This window comes from Camelus bactrianus, chromosome 1 (genome assembly GCF_048773025.1).
Source record: "Camelus bactrianus isolate YW-2024 breed Bactrian camel chromosome 1, ASM4877302v1, whole genome shotgun sequence".
Taxonomy (NCBI): Eukaryota; Metazoa; Chordata; class Mammalia; order Artiodactyla; family Camelidae; genus Camelus; species Camelus bactrianus.
The window spans coordinates 6,357,031-6,378,715 of NC_133539.1; the positions used below are offsets into that span (position 1 = coordinate 6,357,031).

A 21,685-nucleotide genomic window follows, 5' to 3' on the forward strand; every position below is an offset into this window, starting at 1 on the left:
GCTCATTTTTTCCCCTTTTCTCCCAACAAAGTAACACTGAGCAAGTAAAACTTCTTTCCCGGAACTTTTGCTTTTAGATTGTAAGTTATTCTCTCTTCCTTTGTGCCCTCAATTCTCCCTTCCAAGGTGAGGAAGCAGGCTGCCCTTGGTTCCTTTAATTGTCGGAGGGTTTGACTACTTCTGGCCACACTGCATTCTCCCCATTTCTAAAACTGGTGGCAGAAAACCACCAGAGTGGCAGCAGAGAGTCAGGTGTGTTGAGTCACATCTGCCTCCTCCGTGACGCTGCACCCTTGAGGGGCACAGGGCAAGTGCAGTTAGCTCCTCTGCTCTGCTCCTACCCAGCCCGGCCGCTCCAACTGCGCCCAAGCCTCCTCCCCAGGTGTGTCTACAAGTCACAGGTGAAGGGCTGGAGAGAGGACGGGGGGTCATAACCTCGGTCTGCCGTGCAACTTCACTTACCCATTAGCAAGCACCACACTCTGCTCGGCCAGCATAAGCTAACGTTAACTCTTGCCATGGCTTTTGAACTCTTTCTGGAGCAGAATTATGTTTATTGAAAAGAAGGGTTGATACTACATATAAAATAGATAAACAACAACTTTCTGCTCTGTAGTGCAGGGAACTATACTCAATATCTCGTAGTAACCTATAATGAAAAAGCATATGAGGAGAAATGTGTGTGTATATGTATGACTGAAATACTGTGCTGCACACCAGAAGCTGACACAACATTGTAAACTGACTGTACTTCAATTTAAAAAAAAATTTTAAGTTAAAAAAAGAAGCGCTGACACAGCACCTTTGGAGACACCTGATGTGCACCGGCATTGCCGCAGAGGGAGGGGCAGCTGGGTTGCTTGCAGCGTAGCGGCTGAAGGAAGTGGTCAGGGAACTCACGTGCCTCCAGCAGTCCTCGGCAACTCTGCCACGCTCACGGCTGACCCTGGGGACTCTTGTGCCGGTTCTAAGATTCTGCTGTGTCCACCAGCCAAAGAAATACTCGACCATCAGCTCTGGACCCTGAAGCAGTGGGAGGAAGGACGTTGGTGGGCCGCCCCATGTCTCTGACATGAGAGGAGGTGCGGCAGGAAAGGTGTCAGGTGCTTGACATTGAGTGATTCGGCCTGAAAAAGTTTGCCTCTATTTGGTGCCTAAAGCCACACATTGGTGGTTCTTCTTGTATGAAGCATGCTGTCGTTCAGGTGTATAATTACACAGGCACATCCCAAAACAAGAAAGTTCAGCCCTTCCATGGTTTCTCCTACGCTAAGGCAGAGCAAGAGAGTGCAGGGAGCCAGCGGACCTGCTTTTGTTGGCTCCCCGGGGCTGCTGGCAGCGGGGAGCCTCGGGTCTCCCCCCCCCCCAAACACGGGCTGTCTGCACCGGCTGGAAGTGTGGGGAGGGGAAGTTGGGGAAACAGCTCTTTCTGTAAAATGACCACAACTGTTGGTGGGAGGAAGGAGTGCTGAGAGGGTGGGAGGGATTTTTAAAAATGTGTTTTCCTTAAGCAACCAGAATCACACAAATCAGCTGTCTCCTTCTCTAACCCCTCCAAACTCCTTATGCATTTACTTAACTCGGTGAGGACCTGTCAGCTCCGTTACTTGCTTAGCATTTCTGAGATCCGGCTACTGGCGACTTGGTGACGCTTTTCTGCCTTCCAAACTTTTGCGGAGACTTGTCTTACAACCTCTGGGTTGCCCCCTGCGTGGTCATTTATTATACTGATGACTAGGGAAGGAGGAAAATGGCTAAAAAGTACAAGCGCCGAGGGGAGCTGTGTGTAAGGTAAGAGCTTACTTGTTCGAGCAGAAATCTCCTGATACCTAGCTTTCATAAAATGATGGCATTTCAAAACACACGGTCTCTGTATTTGACTCTTTGGATTTTTAGGACAATTTCAAATTGAGAGAACTTATTACCTAAGGCTATTGTTGATCATTACATATTTGTTTAAATGTTTATGAGAGAGGGAAAAAAAGGGGTAGGATCTGGGATTGACAATTGTGTGTGTGTGTGATTCTGAGGTTTCAGAAAAGGAACTTTAAGAATCACTTGTGATTTTTTTTTTCAAAATCCTTCCTTTAAGGTAAAAACAAAAAAGGAAGATTAAGATATCTTCTGATCAGAAGAGATAAACTGAAATGTGTGAATGAAATGGGACAAATTTTGGTCTTTAATTTTGCCAAGTTGAATGCTGCCTTGGTTGTAATTTTCCTAACTGGTGACTTAAAGAAATCATGAGGTCAAGAGACCTCTGTTGAACAACACATTCTTATGCCCTTCAGGCAGCTAAACACGGAAGTGCAGAGAGGAGATTAAAAAAAAAAAAAAAAAACTAGCTTCACAGGAACAACGTGGAAATTTCACCCAGTATAACATTTATTAGCTGAGAACAGTCTAGACTCCCATGAAATTATGCACAGGGTATAAAACCCATTATCCATGGGTTGGGAACCATGTTCCTAATGTTTCCAAAGTCAGAATTGTTTACATTCCTTATACCTACCACGGAAAACTTACATAACTCTTTTTTCTCATAAGGATAGGTAACAGATTTTAAAATATTCTGATGAGGTTTCGCCTGACGCCAGCCTAAACTGATTTCTCCACTGACAGGGAAGTACGTGCCGAAGGACGACCCCCCCCCCAAACTATATAATCACTGAAAATCAATAACAAACTTGCTCTCACAGACACTAGGAGGAAAAACACTTGCAAAGAGAAGGCAGAGCAATTCTTTCTCTCCATCTAGATCTCTTACACCCACAGCAAACAAGACAACATCTGGATATTGTTTTACAGGCACGAATAAAGCCCCCCACCTTTTTTTTTTCCTGCCCCATCATTAAGTAAAAACCCGTTTTCCACAGGCAAACAGCACTTGTAAATCCCCCAGATAAGCTTGGACGTCTTGAATGATTTAAGTCAGTTTTAAAAGGATCACAGGCTTTTCATTACCTTTTCGAAGTCAAGTTTTTCCGCAGTGTCTCCAGCAGGCAGCCTGCTCGGTACTGACAGAAGCCTGTACCTCTTACCTGGGAGGAGGGATGAATGCAGACGCCTGGCTGGATGGGAAGTTGGGACAAGGAAGGCGAGGGGACGAGCCGTCCACGCAGGTTGCCTTGGGAGGGACAGGTCTCTAAGTTTCTCTCAGAATGAAGAAAACACTCTCGCAGTTTGCTGTCAGTCAAAAACAAGTTGGTACAAGCTTGGGTAGGATTTACCTGAAGGGACTGAAAGAGAGAAAGGAAGAGATTGGGAGAGATTGAGTGGAGGGAGGGAGGGCCGGGGAAGGAGGGAGGGAGGGAAGGAGAGAAAGTGAGAGAGGGAGAGAGAGACAGAGAGAGAGAGAGAAATCTGAGAAAGGAGGCCACGATGTCAGCAGTGTGTCTTAAGGGAATCCACAGACCCACGACAGATTCTAATGGACACCCAGTCCCGAGTCCTCCAAACACCTGTATAAAAGAAAGCTAATGCCCGTTTAAAGGACGCTAGTTAATCTTTAAGAAACTCTGGTCACTCTTATCAAAGCCCTTTTTTTAAGGCCCTTTGCGGAAATAAACTATAAATAAATAACCAGATTATCTTTTCTGACAAGCCCTCCTTTACCCCTGTTCTCTCCTCTCCCCCCTCCACTCCAAATGAATATTAACAAAAGCCCCTCCTCTCGGGAAGATTGGAATGAACCCATCCAGATCATACGCGTGCCAAATCTGTGTATAAACAGAGGGACACTGTGTGCCTTTAACTCAGTCCCCTTATGGCCATGTTGATCTGTTCCTATAGCCTGTCTTCCCTGATCCCAAAACGTGGAGAAGTTGTGTAGATATGGGTGAAATCGAGTTCTTCTGCAGCACGGAAGCTGGGATTGAGATTCCATGTTGGAATCATCCCCAGTGTTCATCTACACAGTCTAGGACCTTTCTGAGAAATGGTCAGAATTCCATCCTCGAAACGGAGCCGTCTCTCAGTCTCTGGAAACAGAGGCAGCGGGCTTCTTTCTGGGATGCATTTGTGTGTCCCAGCAAGCTGTTTTGTGCAGCTGCCAAGGGAGGCCAGTCCAAGGCCCCTGTGGGTCACCAGCTGTCCCGTGGCCAGAGTGGACGCTGGTAAACCCTAGGAGGGAGGATTCCCACCGGCACTGTCTCCAAGGAGATCCCTGCACTGATCCAGAGAAAACACGTTGCAGGGAAGCAAAGCGTCTCCGTCGCCCAGGAGACGGAAGGCACACTCGCGCAGTCCCCTGCCTTGGCGCCTGGGCAAGGCAGGGCTCTGCATCTGCTTTAAATTGGAGGGAACAGGGAGCAATCTGATATGCTGGAAGAAGATGATATGTCCCCTTTCCTGCGTTTGGGGTCCCACACTCCTGTGTACCCTCTCATTCTCCCTGCATGCAGCTGCATCTGTCCTGGGGGCTTGAACGAAATGAAGGCAGGAAAAGGCAAGGTGTTACTCTGCTTTTGGGGGGAAGGTCTGAGACCTCCCCCATTTTCTCCCCTCCTCTCCGTTGATTCCAGACCCAGGCATCAGTCACTCCCTGTCCCAGCCTCCCCAGTGGGAACGCTGCATCGCTCTCTGTCCTTCTGTCCTTCTCTTTCCCACGAAGCAAGTCTTCCTTGGCTGCCAGGGAGAGCGCGGTGGCCCCTGAGAGAGGACACTGGGCTCCCCGGGGCTCAGGGCTTGAGACAATGGAGAAGCCACATAAGGTCCAGACTGCTTCACGCAGGTGGTCTTCCTCCAGATCTTAGAATCAGGTAGACCTCACGGGAGGGAGGATGTTATAAAACTCCCATCTAAAATGGGTTAACACAGAGGGGGAGGAAAACACAAAAGGGAAAACCCACTGTGCGATCTGACCGTATCCTACCCCAGATGATTTGCACCAGCTGTTCCCTCCACCTGGAAGGTTCTCCCTCATCACTCACCTTCTCTATCGCTCATCACTGTTCAGGTTTAGCCCAAATGGTGCCTCCTCGTTGCCTGTGGTGCCACCTCTGTGCCTCAGCTCTCCTTCTCACTTTGTACCTCACCCAGCACTGTCTAAATCGTCCTCTTCATCAGTGACTGTCTCTGCCCCATCTCAGAGCTCGACCACACCTGGCTTGTTGGCTACGTGTTCCTGGAGGGACGTCTGACACATCATAGCCCCTCAAAAAATTAATTTGTCAAGTAGACTGGTGAAAGATTATAAATGAATGGCATGGTTTGTTAACATGGGAACTTTCATTCTTATTTTAATGCATATTTCCAGTCTCAGCTCTTATTAGTAAACTGACATTTGAGTGTTCTGTCTCAATTTATAAAGCTCTTTGAGAAATGTGATTGATTGGATGCTCAAATCCCAAAAGGCATAATTAGTCACATTTTAAGGGCGAGGAAGTGGAAACCAGAGAGGGTAAGTGATTTTCTCAACGTCACACAGCCAGAAGGAGGTGGGTTGAGGCTCAAAGCAGCTCTTCTCACTCACCACCCACGCAGTTTGCATTAGGCTGCATTCTTCTCGGATTAGTCTATTGTGGGCATACATATGCCTGTGTAGGTTCCTGTGAGCAACAAGTAATACATCACATGAATTATAATCGTAGGCTCATCCTCTGGCAAGTTTTAGTTCTTGCAGGACCTTACACAGTACAGCTCATATCCATTCATAACAGCCTTTAAAAATGATGAAAGGAGAAAGGAGAAACACCGAAGCAGTATGAATACACAAAATAACTCAAAGTTTAAGACAATATTCTTTATTTTGGTGACGTTAAGCTAGTTTTGTTCTTTTTTATTTGGGGAGATGTGGAACAATTAGGTCCTGAGGTTGAAGAGCTGATGGAATTCACAAAAGGAGGGAAGGCGTAATAAACACATGCCTGAAGATTTGAGAGGTGAGTGGGAAAATTCTAGACTCAGCAACCATAAGGCTTCTGTCACCAGGGACAGGTTTTATTCTATGTTTTAATACTTCAATGATCTAAGTATTTTTGGAAGTTTCTGAGGGTAAATGAGGGAAATAAGGCAAATTATTAATCTTCACATAGCAGTTTTTGTCACTCACTCTCCCTCCCATCCAATGAGTAAAAGTTACGTCATAATCTGGTTCTAAGGAGTCGGGTCTGCAATCTACCATATGAGCTGTCTTCAAATAACACAGCTAATCATTTTGTAGTGGAAGATGATCAATGCTATTGACCTTTTAGCCTAAAACAGAAAACATGAGTGACTATTCAGTAAATTGTCTTTCTGTCTGTCTGTCTGTCTTTCCTTCTTCCTTTCTTTCCACTTAACTGAAAGCAAGACTGTCATGTGTGTCAAATGTAAAAAGAATATTCATCTAAAGTCTGGATTTTTATCCAAAGTTCTAAAAAGATGTCTGAACACTGGGCAGAAAAGGTCACAAGAACCAGCTTTTCCAAGAGAACCATTTCCCAAAAATAATTTCCTAAAAAAAAAAAAATTAAAAAGGCTGCAGTGATTCCAATTCTCATCTTGGCTTCAATCAAGACAGAAAAACCTTCAAGTATGATGAGAGGGAAAAATACACATTTTTACCTTCGAATAGGTCTGTTTCAGTTGGGTTAGATATGGAACTGCTTATGGGGGGTTATGTCAGATTTCAAAACTTCTGGAAACCACCTAGGATCCCCACCCCAGCTTACAGCATCCTCCATGGGCTAGGCGGGATCTGGTCAGTTGCCTCCAGTTTGCCCCCATCCAAGGTTTGTAAAATTCCCCTCTGAGTGCAGGTGAGCCATGGAGGGTGAAGGATGCTCTTCAGACATTTCAGTATTCTGCAACCCCTGCCTCTGGCCTGCCCAGTGAGAAGTTGTCTTAGGAAGCTTTTGGGTTGAAATCCTGTCTTGAAGTGGGCGCTGGAGAAGCGCGTGTGAGACAAGGTTGCTTGTGCACGTTAGCAAAGAAGCACTGCTGGGAGGAACCTGGGGGTGTGGGGGAGCTGGCCGGAGGAGGGGAGAAGTCAAGGGAGTGTGAGACCTCAGGCCAAGGCCAGCTCCCCGTCTGATTCGGGGGGAGTTCTGGCATAAAAGTAGCACCTCGGGTAAGGGTAATGGGTGATGGTAATGAGGTAATGGGGCTTCCGTGATCTTGCCCCAGTCAGTCTGGTCTAGGAACAGAAAGCGTGATGGGTCATGCAGTCTCCCGAGTGCTCTGGCTCTCTGCATCTGCAAAGAGGGGGCTCCTCTGGTCCAGGGCACCCTTGCGGAGCTGGTCGCAGGAACTGCGGGTCCTCAGGGGTAATGCACACACAGGCGTCGGCACGGGCGCCCGGAAATGGTGCAGGAGCTCCAACAAGATCTGGGCAGACGACCAACCACACTGGCCAAAGTCACTAACCCTGTGCATGCTGGAGTGATTCCCTCCCCCGGCACGCCAGCCCCCCCTATCACGGCCCCTCACTCCCTCCACGTCTCCCACCCTCCTCCTCCACTCCACCTGGTTTCCAACCAAAATAATATCGGGGATCTCAGCACTAAGACTGGAGTCTGATGTAAGATGCACGTGGTCTTATTGTGGACATGGTCAGCGACTCCCAGTGCCAGAAAGGCTCCCTTCTATCGCTAATAGAGCCCTGAGTTATTGGTATCATGTCCGTGTTGTTTGGTTAGTAACTAAATTGGGTGCCTTCTCTTTGCCACAGTCCCTGAACTGGAGTCAACTGCAGTTCAGCAGAGAGATAGGCAAATAGCTGGGTAATACATCATAGTAGGTGCTACATGATCAAAATATTCTAGAAGCCCATTGGAAGGGCAGTGGACTTTGCCTGGGAGCTTGAGGTAAGGCTTCCAGAACAGGGGTCAGTCAAGTTCAACGGACAAGATCTCTATAGGTGGAGATAAAGAAGGGTTGTACACATTCCGGGAAAGAGAAACAGAACAAATAATGGTGACGATTAAAAGAGCCCAGGGGGAAAAAGGAGACAAGAGAGCTGAACTCCGGGTCAGCTTCACGATGCAGCTCTGCCATTAGCCTCACAGCGTTTAGATGGGAGGGATCTAGAAAAATGCTTGGGTCACAGAATCGTTAAGAGTGTTTCATTAATTACGAGAGAATATAGGTCAAATTTGCCTGCCTATGGCCTCAGGGGACAGAAAGTTACTCTTCTCTTTCAACATCAGAAGAATCAAAGCCACGTTTCATTAATTAACATTAACATTTTATGTATGTTATTAGTCTTTTAAACTATGAACTCAGAGCTCAGATTGGTTCTCTCTCACGTCTACCTTCCAGATTCAGACTTTTAAGTCACTAAACAGAAATGAACTAACTTGCCCTGAACGGCTGTGTTCCAGAAAGGGCAAGAAGAAGAATCACAAAGGCTCGGTTAGAGCTTGAGGGAGACCGGAGAGCATCCTGTCCAGACTCCTAGTGATTCCAGATAAGACCCTGAGGACAAAAGAGTGACTTTCACAGCATCCATAGAGCCAGGAACCCATCAACACTTCATGGAAGGTTCTTGTACACCGTACCGTGCTCTGCTAAACTCCACTGACACACGGTTGTACCCGTATCATTTATTCAAGTGCCAGAAACCTTTGTACAAGTTTGTAACGGTGTGAAAAATCACCATGAGTGTCAGTGCGGGGCTGTCAGGATGTGACCACAGGCTACCTGACACCCTCTCCCCCAGACGTGGCCGCTGGGCTGACACTGATGAAGTTTTGGTCAAGCAGTGAGAATGATTACACCAAAGACGCGGGTGTGAGAAGCTGCCCTCTTGAATACTGCACCAGATTAGGTGAGAAACAGAGCGGTGTCCCAGGCATTTAACTCAAAGTGGAAGCAGGGGCCGGCTCCTGTCTCCAGAGCCACCCTTTGCTTTCAGTGCTTCAGTGGCTGATTACTGAAGATGCTTGGAGCATCTCTCAAGAAAACGACGGCTCACTCCCAGAGCAGTTTCATCTTGCCTGGCGAGGATGCTGAGGGCTTCTAGCATTTTCTCCCGCTTTGCTCCCCTTTCCCACAGCTTGTGACCGAAACACCATCCCTGCCGCGGGAACGTCTTCCTCTGCCAGTTTTCCACAACCCAGAACTCAAAGGCCACTTAATGTTTTTCTTCACCAAAGGTTCAGAGTCAGCGGAGGAAATACATAAGTGTGTTTGTCCCTTGCTGGACAGAATCGTGAGCACGCCTGCCCAGTTTTAGGGCACTTGTTAGGGTGAGGACTGTGGCTGTTTTGTGTTCTGTGAAAGACCTGAGAGATTTTGAACTTAACAACAAATTCTGACAAGGAGCTTAAGAAGCCGACTACTTAAGTCCCAGGGGCAGCACTGAACGCGTAAGGCCGAGTGACGGTTTTCCCAGAAACTGAATAGAAAAGCTGGCCTTGCAGGTGAGCTGGCTTTTAAAAGTTTTCCCAGCCCTTGTCACAAGGCCAGGTACTCCTTCTGGGCTGAAGGAAGACCTCTTGTGAAGATCAGGTGAATGGGCCTCTTGGATTAGTTAAAATTTCATATGCTCTTGAACTTGTTCTCAGCTACAGTTTTTTTTTTTTTAAATTTAAACAACTTTATTGTGGTATAATTTCTGTACAGTAAACTACACATATTTCAGATGTACAATTTGATGAATTTTGGTAGATGGATACACCCATGAAACCACAGTCAAAATACCTAACAATTCCATCAGTCTCCAAGAGGTGCAAATTTCAAACTCCCAATTTATCCCTTCCCACCCCCTTTACCCCTTGGTAACCATAAGTTTGTTCTCTATGTACAATGGAATACTACTCAGCCATCAAAAAGAATAAAATAATGCCATTTGCAGCAACGTGGATGGACCTGGAGATCATCATTCTAAGTGAAGTCAGCCAGAAAGAGAAAGAGAAATGCCATATGATTCACTTACACGTGGAATCTAAAAAAAAAAAAAAAAAAGGACACAAATGAACTTATTTACAAAACAGAAAGAGGCACATTTACTAGTTTTTAAACCAGGTCCTGTAGGACAAATCCACCCGCCTCCAGTGGACAGGTCACCTGTCTGTGGACTCTTCTAGCAGGTTTCCAGTTACCTGTCTCCTTTTGTTCCTTGGGGCTCCCAGCAGGGGAGCAAATGAGACTGAGAGTAGCCTCCATTCCCCTCTGGAATTTTTGCCATCTTCCCAGCACCATTCCCAACAAAAAAGAATTCAGCCTCAGGAAAACCCTGAGGCTGCCTTAGGGCTTTCTCCTATTCCTCTTTAATGGGATGGCACAAAAATTATCCCCAAACTCAATAGTTACTTAATAGAAATGTTACCTCCATGTGATTCCTCTGTAGAGGGACAGGTCATCCTGGTTTTCCCACGACTGTCCCAGTGTTAACCCTGAAAGTCTCATATCCTGGTATATTCTGTGTGGATTCACAGAGAAATGATTCAGGACGTTACCAATGAAAGCGTTCCGGCATAATAACATCACTGGATGCCAAGCCAAATAAAGAGCCAGAAAACGTATAATGTGCACCCAGCGGCCTGTGCCAGAGGCCAGGGACTGCACTTGGGGAAAACGCGATGGCTGGTTACCCTATTTCCCTGTGTGTCCCCAGCTCTTTTGTAGACAACTGTCAAATTTTAACACAAAATTTTTAAAGTGTTAATCTAGGCATGGTATCCTAATTTGTTAACACCAACTGAACATTTACTAGAATATATGGAAAATCCAATTTTGTCAAATGGGAAGATGTAGACTTAAAAAGTTAGATGCAGGAAATCCCTGACACTCTGTACAGAGGCTGGTCTCCTCGGTGACTCTGAGTCCCCACACACATCGTGACTTGGGAGAAATGAGCTGCACAGCACCACTGACACGAACCCGGTGGTGATCTGGTCTCCTCTTGCCTTCTTCAAATGGCGCTTTATTGCCTTAGCAATTGTTGGTGCAACTTTATACTGCACGTTAAATACACACATTTTGTTCCTGGTTCACTTCAGACCCACTCTTACCAAGTGAACTGTTCCGTGGTGATTTCCATCGATGAAGGTGCGTGGTGATGACTGGTTTTCACTGTTGACGGCTTGGCTGGTCAATAGAAATGCAACATCCACAGGGCAGTTTCCATCTCCAGGCTGCTGCGACCAGAATGACCCCACCTTCCTTTCACAGTCTAGCCACATCATTCATCTGGCACGTGCTACGTACTGGCTTGAATTAACCTGCCTCTTCTATTGCTGTTTTATTGTTTTTAGCTCTGAACCGACTCCCCAGGTGACCGTCTAGGCCAGACAGTGAGACGTCTGTGGCCATGGACCCCCCTCTTCAGCAGATGGCCAACCACAGTATTTCAGGCATAGTAGGTGGAGTCTGAGTCCAGAACTCAGAGCCACATTTGGGCTATTTAAACTACGGTAGTACGGAAAATGCTATATTATCCTGAATAATTTCAGTGATTAACTGGGGAACACAAAAGTAGCGAATCATTCTACCTTTTCCCTTGGTTTTCATATTTTAGTGCTTTGTCTTTGATTTGTGATAAGTCACATACCTTGGCTTTAAAAAAATCAGGGAGTCACTGGGGTATCTTTCTTCTCGGCTTGGAGATGTCAAACCATAGGCAGTGTGTTTGACTCTATCTGCTGGACGCAGGCACTGTCCTCCCTCACCAAGCTCCGCCCAACTGCACCATTCTTAGACCTCACTTGTTCTAACATTTCTTGCCGTAATATTTTGGCTCCTGAGCACATGTAAAGCCTCTTTCCCATTTCCCCCAAGTGCAGTCCCTGGCCTCTGGCACAGGCCGCTGGGTGCACATTATACGTTTTCTGGCTCTTTATTTGGCTTGGCATCCAGTGATGTTATGCCGGAACGCTTTCACTTGTAACGTCCTGAATCACTTCTCTGTGAATCCATATAGTCTCTACCTCTGATAAGCACACAGAAGAAAGTGACTAACACCCTGGTTCCACATCAGTATCACCATTTCTTCTACAAGGCGTAACTGCAGGAAAGCCTAGGAGAATTCTCCTGACTCATTTTAGATATTTATTATTTGCAGAACTGGGTAAACAACTAGGATTTTACTTTGGGAGCCTTCCCATTGCAAAGTTGTAACTCGTGGCCAAACATTCTAGTTACTGTGGAAAAACTGAGCAATGCAAATTGGCAAAACGATGTAAAATGAAGATCCCAGCCGAGCTGTCATAAATTCTAGTGGACTTCATACTGAAGATTAGTAGGAGTATGGTAAGAGGGGGTTGGGCACTCAAAATCTCAGCTCCTCATCCCCCTGAGCCAACAGTAGGTGCTAATTAAGCCAACACTACCTTGAGAAGTAGCTTTCCCCAGGGCTATGCATATTTGTTAAAGAAAAAAAGTGTCTGCGGTCATTCTTGGTCTAGCATTGCACTTTATCTTACCAAGTGCACTTGTAGAGGTGACTGAGTCACCAGCCGAACAAGGTGATGATAAAGAATGCCAGTAAAGGGATATTTTTTCCTTGCTGTTCCTCTTGATGGTCCAACCTGAGGAACAGGAGCTGGAGACATAGGAGGCAAGGCTGGGCTCCTGAAACCAAAGAGGTACAGGATTTGAACTTCTTGATGTTTGATAGCACCAGTGCAACTGAAAATGGAGTGATCAAACGTTCTGTGCTCTTCCTTTAAGAAATATTGCTAAGGTTATTGCACCTCGTGCATTATTTTTGATCACATGCTGAAGGATATTGTCCGTCTGCATCACTGGCTCTGCCCCTCTAGCTTTGGTTTGCCATCACGGTCGCCCTAACCAGAGTGAGCGCGGACTTGTGACCCGCTCTTCTCCAAACTACTTTCCTTGGCGAATGTCTCCTAACCCCTGCCAACTTAGCTCCCTTCTCTTCTGAAATCTGTGTGTACTTAACAAGCAGCAGTGATTGCAAAGGCTCAGCATTATGGTTTATTAGTCAGTAAACACCACTTATCACCCAGTGAAGAAGCATGCACACCAACAAGAGGGCTCGGATTATCAGCTTAGACTCCTGGCAGTCTCTTGGGCAAACAGTGTTATGTTTTGTTTTTCAAATTGCTTAATGGTGTATCTTATCTTATTAGTCAACTCTCACTTTATAGCACGGAGACCAACCTAAAATGCAATCCTTGCCTCAAAGCACTGAATTGTTATATGATTTCCTTCTGGTAAGCAGAGCAGTCCAATGGGGGCGGGGTATAGGTTTAGCCTCAGACAGGCATGGGTTTAATTCTAGAATGGCTACGTACTAACACAAATGCATGTCTTGGGGCAAGATCACTGAATCCTCTGAGCTGGTTTTTGCACTAGTGAACTGAGGAAAACAAATTTACATTCCAGGGTTCTCATGCAGCTTAGATGAGGGAGAGTGTAGAATGTGTGCAACCCCATGAGGGCTTCCATCAGAGGACTTGGGGAGTGACATTCCACGGTGACGGTGGCCAATGTCAAGACTCTGCCCATTGTGTTCTGCCACCGTGACAGGGTACTCGCGTGTCTCGTCCAAGCTCTCATCCAGGAATGGTCATATGCAAATTCCTGCTCTCGCACCTAGATTTTCCTCTCTTCCTCCGTGCTTAAATTGTGGGATAGATGAACCGGGTACTCCGGTTCCTTGAAGACCTGCTGTTGTCACCAGTCCTTCTGCAGAAACCCTGAGCTGGTTTAAAATACCTTAAATGATTTGCATTCCCTAGAAGTCCTGCTGCTTCTTCAAGGAAAGCCTGGAGGTAGGAGGGCTTTCTGAGTCTTACTCTATTTCTTTTATCGCATAGCACTTGAGTAGTCAAGTAGTTCAGATTACTTCAATAAACAGAACTTAATTAATTTGTTCCTAGGAAACTGAGTTTTCTCGTGCCAATTTTCCTGAAGTGCACTGCATTGCAGTGATAAGCTATAAGTGTCATACCACTTAGTTAAGCACTTTTTTCCCCTTGACTTTTGCAGGACATTAATATTCTCAGCAATTGAGAATGAGAGTCTATCTCCTATCTTGGTTAGAGAACCGAGAATAATTTTTGTTATTGCCCCTTCTTTTCCTCACTTGCTGTTAAAGTGCTTACACCATCCAACACTGAATCAAATACAGATGTAACTAATTCGCTGGTGTGTGCAAGACTGGGAGAGGGGAAAAGCGAAGAGGGTGGGGAGTGTTATGTGTGGTGTCGGCTGTTCCTTGTGATGCAATGTGCTCTTACTGGCAATGAGTACACAATGGAAACTCCCACCTGAATTGCAGGAATCACAAGGGCAGGTAATGGAGAACTTCTTTCCGGTTGTGCAGGCTAAACTGTGTGTGTGTTTATGAGGACGCTGGGGAGACATGGAACCTGGGCACAAGACAAAACGAAAATGTCAACAGTAGCACCGCCCTTCCACCATCCGCTAACTGTACACGTGGCCGTGAAGAACACAATGGTACACAGATATCTTCCAATTCCAGTGTTTTATTAAATCTAGCTATCTACCTATTTACCCAGCCAGCCAGCCAGCCATCTGTCCTTCATTTTCTTGTTTTGTGATATATCTTTTCCCTTTTCTTGAAACTGAAGCTCAAGATAGCTTTCCATTTTAAATATCTCTTGTCAGAAAGGCTAAGTTCAAGTTTGGTTCTCAAACATGCATTTATACTACTGTGAACAGCAAATCCCAGATGTTAAATTTGTAGAGTAGGACTGATTGACCTACCAGTCTGATAGATAAGTAGGTAAATACATGTCCCTTTAACACACACACACACACACACACACACACACACACACTCTCTCTCACACACTCACACCATACTGGCCAGGTAGCAAGAACATAGTGGTCACAATGGAGGGTGATGTGAAACATAATTTACCTCCTAAAGATTATGTGGGAATTCTGCTCGCTTTTCGTAGATTGCCTCTTTATTATTTTTTTAAGTTAAAATCAAGCACTGGAGAGATTCATACTTTGCCTAAACACTTAACTCCAATTTTAACCAAGAGGTCAAATACACCCACTTCAGGGCACTATAACTCATCTCTTGACCCCCAGCAGAGAGTAGGGACTATGGAAATATCTTCACCCCTCACATGAGCTGCTATGACTCCAAAGGAAATCAAAGGTGGCCTTGAAATTTCTATTTTTGGCCTACTTTCTTCAGCAAGTTTCCTTGAAACGCCTGTCTTCATTGTATGCCGACGGCAAACAATACTCTTGAATCTCACTGAACTTGGCAACACAAGAAAACGCTAGTGAGCTCACTGCTTCGAGAAAAATCAAGACTTAATTATTACTGGGCTCTGTTCTTATTCTCGAGCTATTATCCCATGTGACAAGGAATTGAGCCCAGACACACAATTCATTTTGGTTCTACTAACAACAGCTGCCATTTGGCGAATGACTACCAAGGGGCAGGGCTTTGATTTAGGTGTGTTAAACCCACCGCCCTGTTTAGTTATGAATAATTATGAAGTCATTTATTGTAACTGTACCCTTACTGTCATATTAACAAGCTGTCCGTGAGATAAGGACTATTCTTCCCACTATATAGGTGAGAAAACTAAGTCTTCAATTCAATCACTTGCCCAAGGCCAGGTAGTTAATGGTTTGAGGCACAGAGATTCAGATCTCGATCTCCCTTCAAAGTCCACACTCTGAATCACAGTATTTTAGAGTCACTCATGAATTCAAAGCCCGTGTGGAGCATCTAGGCTTCACTGAGCTGTAGGAATGAATTGCATCGTGAAGGCTGAAATGGCCAAAAACGAACACATGGCATCAAACACGAGTCCTGTTTCATTTCCAGCTGTAGACACTGTGCATCTTTTCAAAACATATTTATAAATGGAATTATTTGTAAGGTGCCCTCACAGCCTAGCTTCAGATGCAGCCCTATCTCAGCCTTATCTCATCTGAAAGACTAATCTGAGGAGGTTCTCAGATGAAGGGATCCTGGGGTGGCTGTTGCCCTTCTTATTTCTTTCCAGGAGTAATTTAGCATCAAGGTGATAATGGAGTGGAACAGTGGTCCCCAACCCTGACTACCCATTAAAATCACTCAGAGACTTTTTAAATGGCCAAGAGATTCTAATTTAGTTGATCTGGGGTGAGATCTTGACATCAATATTGTGTTTAAGAGCTTGAGACGATTTAAACAAAACCAGGATTGAGAACAGGGAAGTAGACACAGAGGGAGACGGTTGGGGACAGAACCAGAAGGCAGTCGACTCAGCTGTCGAATCTGGGTCTCCAGCCCTCCATCTCTTCCACTGAGCGCCTCCCTCCAGCCTCGTCCTGTTCTCAGGCCCTGTGATGACGGCGCCTGCGGCCACAAGGGGGTTTCCCTGCACATCATGGATGAGTCAACAACCCCCCCTGCAAAGAGCACCTTAGATCTGCAGTGTCTGTGTGGCCGTCTAGCTCAGGCCGTCTCATTCCCTCAGCTGGCCCTTCGATCTGCTGCCAGTCTACAGCTCTGGTCGCTTGGATTAGCTCTTCTCAGGAAGAAAAGAGGCTGTTCTTAGTTCAGAGTGCCTACTGGTTCCCATTAGTTCTGCAGAATAAATACCTTAAAAGTAACAAGATGCACCCTCTCTGTCTCATTAGCTGCCAGTGCTCTTGCCCCCAAGACCTGGGACGAGAGCTTGTTTTCCAGAAATCAATGACTTTCCTAAGTCATTTTGAACTCAGGGGTGTGTAAGGACTGGGGTAGAGCCAGAGATAAAGATCTTACTGCGTGGAACTTAGTTCTTCCTAGAAGGAGCTGTTGGAGACCAGGGAACTCTGGGACCCCCCACCTGCCGGGGGAGCCGACAGATCTCGAGACACCTGACTCACTCCGGATCTGATGGAGATGGCGTTCAGGTCAGTGGAAGGCACAGCTACGCGGAAGTTGGTTTGGTCACCACTGGATGAGGAAGGAACAGTAGCTCGATAGGCAGGTCCAAGGCCCAGTTCAGGTCGGGTTTCCATGCCAGGCCTGACATGTGGACTCATCTCTGCTCGCTAGTATTTTTAAGTCTCACCTAAGGAACCAAAGTCCGCCCCTGTGTCCCCACTCACATCCGACTTGAATACGAGGATTGCTTGTTCCTGGGCCTGGGGAGAATGAAGGAGGTGCAATCTGGGTTATATTACTTATCGATCCCTCCCCAAAACACGTCTAATCTGGTGTTTCGTTCCCTCTTCTTGAGGCCAGTGGGTGAGAAACCAGTTTAACCACAAAGAGCTTAGGGAGCCGGCGCTGGAAGCTTGGTCTCAGGTTTAGTTTTTGTAAACAAGCTGGTCACAAAGAAGGGACATGACTTGGAAAAAAAGGAGGGAAAAAGGAAGGGCACGTTTCCTACATGGGTCAAGTTTTATATAATCTAAAAATTAAGTAAATAAGGACTCAAGCTTGAGAGTCGCTTAGCAAGTCTTTGTTCAAGTGACAAATGGACAATAATAGAAGTGCAACTAAAACCATCTCACATAGCTTATGTCCAATTCAGAAACACAGGAGAACCAAACAGCTCATTTTTAGGAATGGTTGTTTTATGGCGAGAATAGTCTAGAATGGGGGCCAGTAACCTACGGCGCGCAGGTCAAACGGGGCCCACCACCTGTTTATGTAAATAGTTTATTGCAACACGACCACATCCCCTTGCTTACTAATTGTTTGTCTGCTTTCATGCTGAAAGGGCAGAGTTGCCAAGCAGCGACAAAGAAAGAGAAGCATAGCCCGAAGGGGGAAGGGCGCGGGAAGGGATAAACTAGGAGTTCAAGATTTGCATATACCAGGAGGGTGCAGCTCAGTGGTAGAGCGCCTGCCTAGCATGCACGAGGTCCTGGGTTCAATCCCCAGTACTGCCACTTAGAAAACAAACAAACAAACCTAACCAGCTGAATAAAAGACAAAAATTAAAAAAAAAAAAAAAGATTTGCGGATACTGACTATGTATAAAATAGGTAAGTTTCCACCACACAGCACAAGGAACTATATTCAGTATCTGGTAGTAACCTATAATGAAAAAGAATATATGCATGTACATGTGTGGCTGAAATAGGATGCTGTGCACTGGAGACTGACACAACATTGTAAACTGATTCTAAATTAAAAAATAAATTAATTAAAAACAAGAAGTATAGTCTGCAAAACTGAAAATATCTACTACTGGGTTGTTTTCAGAAAAAAGCTAGCCAACCCCATGATCCAACAGATGGAACAATTTACAACGTGACATCTGAAACAACCTTCCTAGTCTCAGTGAGGAGACGTCTCCGGAAAACAGAAGTTCTTTCCAACACGTAGTTACTGAGCCCTGACTGAGTGCAAGGTTTGTCCTGTGAGCATCGGAGAATAAAAGCGTATATGTTTTCTAATCTTGCCCTTCAGAACATTATAGTCTAGCAGGAAAAGTCAGTCAGCAAGGAGAATTTCTTTATTTAGAAAGAAACTATTTCTAAAATGTCATAGCTTGATAAAACCACCCAAATTGTTATAGCTTGCAAAAGCATCCAAATTCTTAACTTTCTTTTTTTCTCTTTAAAAAATTTTTTATCGTAGTATAGTCAGTTCACAATGCTGTGTCAGTCTCTGGTGTACAGCATAATGCTTCAGTCATACACATACATACGTATATTCCTTTTCAAATATTTTCTCATTACAAGTTGCTACATGATACTGAATATAGTTCTCTGGGCTATACAAAAGAAACTTGTCGTTTATCTATGTTATATGTAATGGTTAGTATCTGCAAATCTTGAACTCCCAATTTATCCCTTCCCACCCCCTTTCCCACTTTCTGAAAGGTTAGCCCTAATCTCAGTAACTGCACAGATAAGAGCCAGAGAAGTTCACTGTTTCTGAATTAGACGTAAGCCTTGTGGGATGATGTTAGTTTCATTTCTATTGTGGACCACTTGTTACTCGGGTAAACGTTTGCTGTGTGACTCTCTAGCTTGAGTTGTTTTTTTTTTTTTACTTCATTTTTAGACTGGGCTGAGGTCACACGGCTGGGGGAGAGGCAGGGAAGTCAGTCTCTACCATTTGTTTTCTCCTTGTACACTGCAACATGGGGCCTGATAATTTTGTTTACTCAACATTCACCAAGTTTAATTCAGAATCTAAATTACGGGCCAGGCACTCTCCTATTGACTGTGGAGACAACTTTCCCACTTTCTGAAAGGTTAGCCCTAATCTCAGTAACTGCACAGATAAGAGCCAACAAAACAGACCCTCCATCCCTTCCAATTTCCTTTCTTTTTACCTCGGATGTGTAAATAAAGCATACACACACGGTGGTCAGGTGAGGATGAGTGCTGGCGGAAGAGAGAGCAGGTGAGGGTGATGGGCAGTAATGAGGTGGCCGGGAAGCCAAGAAGGTGCCACTGCTGAGCCTACTTTGGGATTGAGCCCTGTAGAGCTGGAGGCGTTAGCTGCGCAGACAGGCAGAAAGAGCCTTAGAGGGGACATCCGGAGAAGGGGCGGGCTGGGCGGTCCAGGGCAAGAGCAAGGATGCCGGTGCGGTAGGAGAGGTGTGGGGTGAGGGCTAGGGGAGGAGATTTTGAAGAGCTTTGCAGACCTTTGTAAGAACTGGCAATGAAGCTACTTGGGCATTTAAAATGATTTAAATGTTGGATGAGAGCCTCTCTCTCTTTAAACCCCTTGCCCTGGGTTTTTGTTTGGTTTGACCTCAAAGGGGGGCGTCCATGCAAGTGTGTGGAGGATAGGGGGTCTGCCTGCAGTCTCAGGTGAAATCCTGGTGCTCAGTTAACCCCAGATCACCCTCAGTGTGGCAGAAGTAAGCATGAGAGAAGCAGCAGTGGGAATGGCACTTATCCAGGAAGAACTTTGAGTCGAGCTGGGACGCACACAACCAGCCTCTTGCCTGCCCCTTATCACATTTTCTGTTTGGGTAAACAAATAAGAGAGGGTGGTCATGCGCCGTCCAAGTCCTGTCTGCACAGAGCCAAGGACCAGCGACCACAGTGTGGGCTGGGGGTGACCAGAGCCAGAGGGGCAGGCCCGGCTCCAGGCACCCCTGCATCTGCACCTGTTAAGGACAATTAACCCCTCCCTGGACAGAGGAAAGCAGCTTACACACAGTAACCCTGGGCCTTTGTGGACAAAGGGAAAGGGCGGGGGCAAGTCATTCTTGAAACATCGAAACTGAAAAATGAAATAATCCACAGAGAGTGGAAATCCCATATTGCACCGAGAGTGTACGTTCTGCCCAAATTTATTTCCGTCATTGCCTCAACTCTACACCTGGTCACAAATTTGCTATTCCTAGCAAAGAGCTTGGATCTGAACCGTGAGCTGATTTCTACGAGATGAAGATTCACTCAGCTGCCTGTGGCCTCCACAGCCTCCGAGAGCCGACCCCACCTCGGAACCCAACAGCGCTGCGAAGGCCGACACCCCGCCCTGCAGTGAGACCGCTGGAGAAACGGCGCTGCCCCGCTGCGCGGGAAGGCGACCCGGCCGGCCCGCGCTTGGGGAGATTGCAAACCTGAAAATTCTCGGCAAAAAAGACACGTCTTACCAGAGCACAAAGCAGACACTTGGCCTCCACTCTCCGTGACGCAGGGCTCCCCGACTGGCAGGAAAACCACAGTAAGGAGCTGATGATGCTGCTAGAACACATTCCATGGGCTGTCCGAGGCTATCTTTATTTTACAGTAAGGTACAATATGCTCCACGATGCTCCCTATGCCGGGCATTTTTTTTTTTAAATTGTATTTGCATCCTCGTTAATCCCAGCAAGTCACAAGCAAACTCTCCATAATTTAAACAGATTCACTAGATCTTTCCCACCTGTCGACTGTGGAAATCTTTCATAGGAGATGGGCATTTTGAGAAACTGAGTTCCAGAAAAACTCTTACATTTTATAGACCAAAAATGCTTGCCTTTTTAAATCTTTTTTTTTTTTCTTTCTTTCTTTTAAGAGAAGTCAATGGTGAAAGCAATGTTTGGCCAAGTGTTATTTGGTCAAGAAATGTATTAAATCCTCATAATAGGAGCATTCCAAGAACTTCACCCTTAAGAAAATAAATGTTCCTGTTTTAACTTAGACTCCATAAAAATTAAAATTGTTTTGGAAGAAGGACTTCCCTGTAACCTAACGGATATTCAACAACTCAGATGCGTTTTGAGAGCAACTTTCCATCCATCTCTAAAGGGAAAACAGACAGCCGATGTAAGATTACTCGTAAAAAAAAAAAAAAAGATTATTTGTAAAGCCCAGACCATGCGTTAAGACTCACGCTCAAGAAAAACTTCCTTGCTAATGCTTAACTTGCTATCATAACCATTTCTGCTTTTTCAGAACGTCCTAGATCCTTTTTTTTTTTTTTTTTTTTTTACCACTTTCAATCAGGGAAGCTGGACAGAGTGCATCACAGCCAGTCATCAGGCCCACAAGGGAGGTCTGGACGTGATGAGCTGTGAGCCTTCCCCGTTGTTTTCATTCTTCGCAGACTCTGAATAATCTGGGGGTCACGAGAGGGTAAGACATCTGCAGTGCCACAGTGGGAGGCTACATTTCTTGATGCCTTTTTAATAAAAGGAGGGGTGTGGAATAGCCATGACTGTTACAGAGTACTGTGTTGTGGGGGTCCCTGGAGGGCTGAGGGTGGGGACAGGTAGAAATGACCAGTAAATTTAAGTAATACATATAACTACTCACAACAAGGAGAAAGAACAGGAAATACACCCCAGAATTAGAAGCTCTGTGAGGGACTGCAGTAAAAATAATGCTCATAGACGCAATTTCACACCTCATGAGAAAACATAAA

General features: G+C 45.7%; 1 protein-coding gene and 1 long non-coding RNA gene across 11 annotated transcripts in view; one reads left to right on the forward strand and one right to left on the reverse strand.

Moving 5' to 3' along the window:
* Positions 1-3,577, reverse strand: part of KCNJ15 (potassium inwardly rectifying channel subfamily J member 15) — a 47,213-nt gene extending 43,636 nt beyond the window's left edge. For 2 of the 10 annotated variants that reach the window (XM_074355174.1, XM_010970253.3), the window contains exons 1-2: positions 2,965-3,571; positions 901-1,023 (exon numbers count right to left, since the gene is read on the reverse strand). The gene's annotated coding sequence lies outside the window, so the exon portion shown is untranslated. Of the gene's footprint in view, positions 1-900; positions 1,024-2,964 lie in introns of all 10 variants that reach the window. The other 8 variants (XM_074354748.1, XM_074354693.1, XM_074355329.1 and 5 more) reach the window with 7 other exon arrangements.
* On the forward strand, positions 1,663-9,777 carry LOC123612879 (uncharacterized). The gene is made up of 3 exons (XR_006720146.2): positions 1,663-1,791; positions 5,792-5,882; positions 8,242-9,777. It is a non-coding gene; the product is annotated as an uncharacterized LOC123612879 (long non-coding RNA).
* The last annotated feature ends 11,908 nt before the right edge of the window (positions 9,778-21,685 follow it).